This window comes from Anarhichas minor, unplaced genomic scaffold, assembly GCF_050575085.1.
Source record: "Anarhichas minor isolate MPS153535 unplaced genomic scaffold, ASM5057508v1 ptg000024l, whole genome shotgun sequence".
Lineage (NCBI taxonomy): Eukaryota > Metazoa > Chordata > Actinopteri > Perciformes > Anarhichadidae > Anarhichas > Anarhichas minor.
Window position 1 is genome coordinate 18,564,827 of NW_027466470.1, and position 6,004 is coordinate 18,570,830.

Below are 6,004 nucleotides of genomic sequence, written 5' to 3' on the forward strand. Positions count from 1 at the left end.
ATTAAAGAATTGTTTCGTTTGTTTTCTCCTTCCATGATTGTATCCTGATTCAACTGCTTCTTGTATCTTGAATCATCGTTAAATACAATTTTTTTTCTCCAAAATGATTATTTGCTTCGTAAATTAACACCAATGTATAATATTGCCTCCAGTCAATCAATAGAAAGGAGTGGGCGGGTCAATCCCCAAAGTGTCGATACTACCGATATGAATTCTTGTTTTGATGACCTCTAGTTCAGAGAAATCCCATAATGACTATTTGTTACTTACATTACAATCCGTCTTGTGTTAAAACATGCATAATGTGATTAAATAATTAACAGAGAATCCAAATTATTTGTTGTCCGCATGTCAAAAATGAATCTTTGGTTGTTTGCGGTCATTAAGTGCAGTGAGCTTTAGTTGTAACCACCAGAGGGCAGCATGGTGACTTTTCTGGTAGAAGGATCCAATCACAACGCTCACCCAAAGACTACATGTGGTAAAATGTGTGGGCTGGAGCCCAAGGCTGCATGAGACTCAATCAAAAAAAGTCCTGTAATTCAACTTTAACACCAGTGACTCGTGACTTTATGAGGGCTTTTGATATGAAAGACTTAACCACAGCACAAAGCAGAGGAAACCTTGGTGGGTTACAGCTCTACGTATATGCAGTAGAAAATAGAAAGCCAATTTTCAATTTGTAGGCCTATTTGAGGACATCAACGCTTGTTTTGAGCCTTCTTATAAATAACTGTAAAATGAAGGCAGGATTTCATTAAAGTGCCAGAGATGTATAAACGAAAAAAAAGGGATTATAGAATGAGATTGATTTTGTTGAAAACATCTCTCTTTTTTGTCTCTGGTTGAGCACAATGTTGTCACATAACAGAGTACAGTATTCCGCCTCACGTTTTCACAACCTGATGGTTTTATTTATGAGGTCAGTGGCACATAGTTGTGTGTAATTTTAAATACAGTCTAAATTTAATTCCACGTTTTGACCCCAAATCAAAGCATCTCAACAAGTATGAATGAAATAAATAGATAAATAAATAATAATAATCAACTCAAATTTGAAAAAAAGACAAAAAAAAATGGATTTCAAATGATGGCATGTGTCTGATCCGTTGCTATCTCAAAACTAAAATTAGGTCAAGAGGGCAAGCACTTATGACTCAAAATCCTATGACTTGCTTTTGACTTGTAAAACAATGTCACTACTGCCCTTTCTGTGACAGTAATGACAGCATTACACTTCCTCTAAAGAGGGACATATCCTTGCCAACAGTCCTATGTTTGGGCTTGTAGTTAAATGAATCAGAGGTGTGGAAAGTTGAGGTGTCGTCATTAAAAAAATAGTATTAGAGTAATAGAGTATTTTAAAAGCTTAATGCACTTTTAATCTGTACAATGTCCACTAATGCCACTATCCAGGTAAAAGTGATATATTAGATCTACACTGATTAAAAAGACAGAGATGGAGATAAAGGGAAGTAGATGATTTAGAGATTTCAAAGTTTTCTGGGAATGACAATGCCAGTCAGCTGGTCGGTTACTCCATCGCTTTGGTCCGGACTGAAATATCTCACAAACTATGAGACTGCTATTTGATACGATTGCCATTGAATTTGGTATGTTCTCCTCTGGATGAATGTAATAACTTGTAATGATAACCTTAACAAAACCAGATCAAAATAAAAAATGTGTCCAGAAACCTACTATGTTTTATGACTTCAAACTTTGCCTGTACTTTTGGGTTTAGTAGGAACTTACCAATGTCAGCATGCTAACGTCATAAACTTAGATGGTGAACCTAGTAACCGTTGTTATACCTGCTTAGCATTCAACCATCACGTTAGCATTGTCATTCTGCGCGTGTTAGCATACTGACGTTAGCATTTAGCTTAAAGGCAACGCATGGGCCAAAATGCAGAGCTGCTAAGAGGCTGTCGACTCTTAGTATTTTTCGACAGTTGAAGTGAGGATTGCTTAACTGTAGCTCTGACACAATGTAAGTAAGAAAGTCATGAGGCTTCGCACAGACAATGTAAATGGAGAGAACAAAAGGCTTGTGGGATTAGAAAAACTATGGAAAGCGATCATAAATGATTAAATTCTGGTCTGCTTTTTGTAAATTATTCAAGACTTTTCATAAAGGGACACATTTCCTGTCTGTAATTTGAACTGAAACCCCCCTAGTTTTGCCTTTAATAGGCTACACAAAGGAGAAAGTGAACATTACATGCTCTGGATTTTTTTTGTATTGGCAAGAGCAGTGCGCCTTAGAGCAGAGAAGCAACAGCAACAGATAAATCATTTGTTCAACAGCAGAGCTCCTGTCGGCTTTGTATGTTTGTGTTCATCTCCGGAGCAACTGCAGCGCGTGAATCAGCCTCTGCACAGCAAACTGTGAATGGACACAGCAATTAATTAAGAGTCACATGGACACATTTCATCACACCCTTGTAATCACAGGAATGAGAGCAACAGCAACAACTTCTAATGGAAAATACTTGACTCATGCTTAGGAGTGAACAATTCTTTAGACATTATAATAGGTTGGTATCAGTGTTTCAGCGCACATCGTCTTCTCTCTTTATCGGTCTCTGGTTTGGCGGCATGATATCATCAGGGTGAGAGGTTACATTAGTCATAACCGAAATGGAAACAATGTTGCAGATGCTTTGCCTTCTGTTATTTCAATAGTTAGAATTGGGAACCATATTTGTTGTTGTTTTGTTTTTTGTCTTTTGCTGAAAGAGTTGATCTTCTCATCATAATCTTGTCAAGAAGGCATTTGCATTCAGCAAAATGTCAAACTATTCCTTATTAAACACCATATGGAAATTCAATTTGCATTGTCTTCATCCACCGTGTTCTTTTTTCATCTGGCTATTTTCTTATGTTTGGCAGCGTTTCATTGAGTGTGTGCTTTGACTCTGTGAGCCTTTTTGATCCTCATGAGTTCAGAAAAGGTCAGAGGAACTTGGTTATTATTTAACAGAGATGTGTCAATACAGCGCATACCAAAAATATTCTCACTGACGCTCCTTGACACAGGGGCAATCTTGTATGTTTGCAGAACAGTGGCCCTCATACGTTGTCCACACAATGAACAAAAGCAATTGATTTTCAGTAAAAATGTATATAACATAAAAAACACATTTCTCCACAATCCTAATATGTATTTCTCCCACAAGTTTCCTCTGGTCCGCTGCTTTCCCATGTACAGTGTGAGAGCCAGGACCCAATCCCATCTGTTATGCTCAGATACTCAGCGAACCCAGGTCACCTTTATGTTTCCTCTCACGCCCACTGCTCTGCAGATCCCACCGATGTTGTCCGTGTCGTTTATCACACCGCTGTCAGGCCAACAAGATGAACAATAAGACTGGTAAATGGTCTGCATCTTTCAAAATACAAAATAGTCATGACAAAATGTAATGTATTCTCTACACTGCAATTCATTTTATTCTTTTACAAATAATACTGGAACAAATGTATTAATACATTCCTCAATGTTATCTTATTACTTTTTTTTCCCTCTGAAAGGTTTTGTTCAAAGTTTGATTGCAGACGCAGCAGGAAAAGCTCAGGTGTGACTAATAACATTAATGCTGATACACACCACCCAAAGCCTGGAAGTGGCACACCTGAAACGTATTTGGCCATCATTAATGTGATTAATCACACCTGTGCTTTTCTTGTTATGATGTGTAAAAAGAGCCATTGTGAAAAAAAAGCCAATTACAATATAATTTCAAACCTGACAACTACTCGTAGGCAATGACTGATTACATCAATATCAAATGGATAGACTATTAGAAAACATAAATCTGTGTCTGACGAAATTTTAAACTTTTATATAGTCTAAAAATCCTTGCATATATTGGCTATTCACTACAAGTACACCTGGGTGTATTGTATATATTGTATATATTGTGCTTTTGCTAAGATGCTTTGGACAGAATTAAACAATATGCATTACCGAATACATGCCCTGGCCATCTTCTTAGCATTTGATTCTTTTCCTATGATCTTAAATTTGCCTTTTTTTAACTTGTGATCAGATGGTTTAAAATTAGGATGGGGTGTGTCTCTGTAAACAGAGCGACAAAGGAGAACGGAAAGTGTGCAGGAGAAGTTGAATGTCCTGTAATATTTTTGTGACCCTGACAACATTGACACATGGGGATTTCCTAAAGAGGAGGTTCAACCTTGCCTATCATTGAAACTGTGGTTTCAGTTTATTTTGGTGGTTACAGCTGTGCTTTGTGTGTGTAGCGTAGATATACAACATTTGTGGTAATGATAGTACAATTTGCCCATCTTCATGGGCTGAAATTTACAGATGTGCTGCTGTATTATCTAATTTCCCCATTTTTTGTCAGTGAAGATTGGTATTATGATTTGTCCTTATTGTGCGAAGCATACCAAATTAGGCCTACTGTATAAATGTCTGGAGTAACTGGATGTGTATGGTGTTGAGTCACCCAATAGCAATACTTATCTTCCTGCACTCCTCTGACTGTCTGCTTCCACTCCCTGTATGTGTCAAATTAACGCTTATTATGGCGTAATAAAAGTCTCCCCTTCCCTCGTGTGGGTGTGTGTGACGTGTGCACCACTCACCATGTAGCCTAAAACACTGCGTGTGCTCTTTTCCGTAGCGCGCGCTCAACTCAGCGGGGACCTCCTGTGTGTGGGAAACTTCAGTCCCCGCAGGGTGGGGCTGGGTGTGCTGAGCTGCGAGGAAGAGGGGCGTGTGTGTGTGTGTGTCTGTGTGTGTCAACTTAAAAAGTACCGTGCGGTACATTTCGGGCATTAAGTATTCTGATTCAAGAACGGAGCGAGTGAAGTAAAATAAACTTTCCCGAAAGTTCGACGCTGAGAGATAATACGCCTCCTCGGGACGAAGTGGAGGATTCATCGCGGATCCACAGCAGAATACACAGAGATAAAGTAAGAGTGTTTGTTTCTTATAAGAGAGATGTTAAGTAAAGTGCAGACCTGAAGCGGGTACGCGCATGACCTAACGGGTTCTTCTTAGACCAGATCTGTCTTACAATTGAGGCTTTGAGGATGATCCTCCACAGAGAGGGAAAAAAGCCAATTACAATATAATTTCAAACCTGACAACTACTCGTAGGCAATGACTGATTACATCAATATCAAATGGATAGACTATTAGAAAACATAAATCTGTGTCTGACGAAATTTTAAACTTTTATATAGTCTAAAAATCCTTGCATATATTGGCTATTCACTACAAGTACACCTGGGCCACGCCACACAAATTATTTTAAGTGGTGTCCTTGTCAGTGCTTTAATATTTACAATGTGTTTTCCGCTGCATTTTGTTTTATGCCGCCCTACTTATCCTGCGGAAAGGATTCTCCCCCAACCCTGACCCTGGCCAGATTGTTTGACCCCCCCCCCCCCCCCCCCCCCCCCCCCACACACACACACCCACAACCCCTGCTGTGTAGGAGGAGGCAATGTAATATTTAATCCAACACCACCGGAATGAACAACAGTTTCCTCGTTCGTGTTGACAGACTGCTGAATAAACCGCCATCCAGCACTCAAAGCCATTTAGCACTCCCCGGACAAATACAGTCCTTGCCAATCATTGTATCACTATTTTGTACATTGTATGATATATATATAATACAGGGTTTTGAGTCATAGTAGTGGTGTGGCTCCAAAGGTAGCAGTGTCAGTTTGTCCACCACTTTGGTCCTGGCTGAAATGTCTCAAAAACTATTAGATTGCCATGATATTTCGTACAGACAATCATGGTCCCCAGAGGATGAAGCCTAGTGACTTGGGTGATCCCCTGACTTTTTTAGCACCACCATGTTGTCAAGTTTTGACTTCTCTTAGTAAGTTATCTTAGAGTTTTTAACCCTCTTGACAACTACTGGATGGATTGTAATGATATTTGGTGACGCTCATGGTCCCCATATGATGTATCCTTTGTGATCCCCTGACTTTTCCTCTTGAGCCACTGAGCCCCCAT

At 39.3% G+C, this 6,004-nt stretch overlaps 1 long non-coding RNA gene across 1 annotated transcript; it reads right to left on the reverse strand.

The window, feature by feature from the left end:
- Positions 1–753: 753 nt before the first annotated feature.
- LOC142956393 (uncharacterized) lies at positions 754–5,111 on the reverse strand. The gene is made up of 3 exons (XR_012956022.1): positions 4,615–5,111; positions 3,275–3,344; positions 754–2,389 (listed from the first exon to the last, which is right to left on the reverse strand). It is a non-coding gene; the product is annotated as an uncharacterized LOC142956393 (long non-coding RNA).
- Between the last annotated feature and the right edge of the window lie 893 nt (positions 5,112–6,004).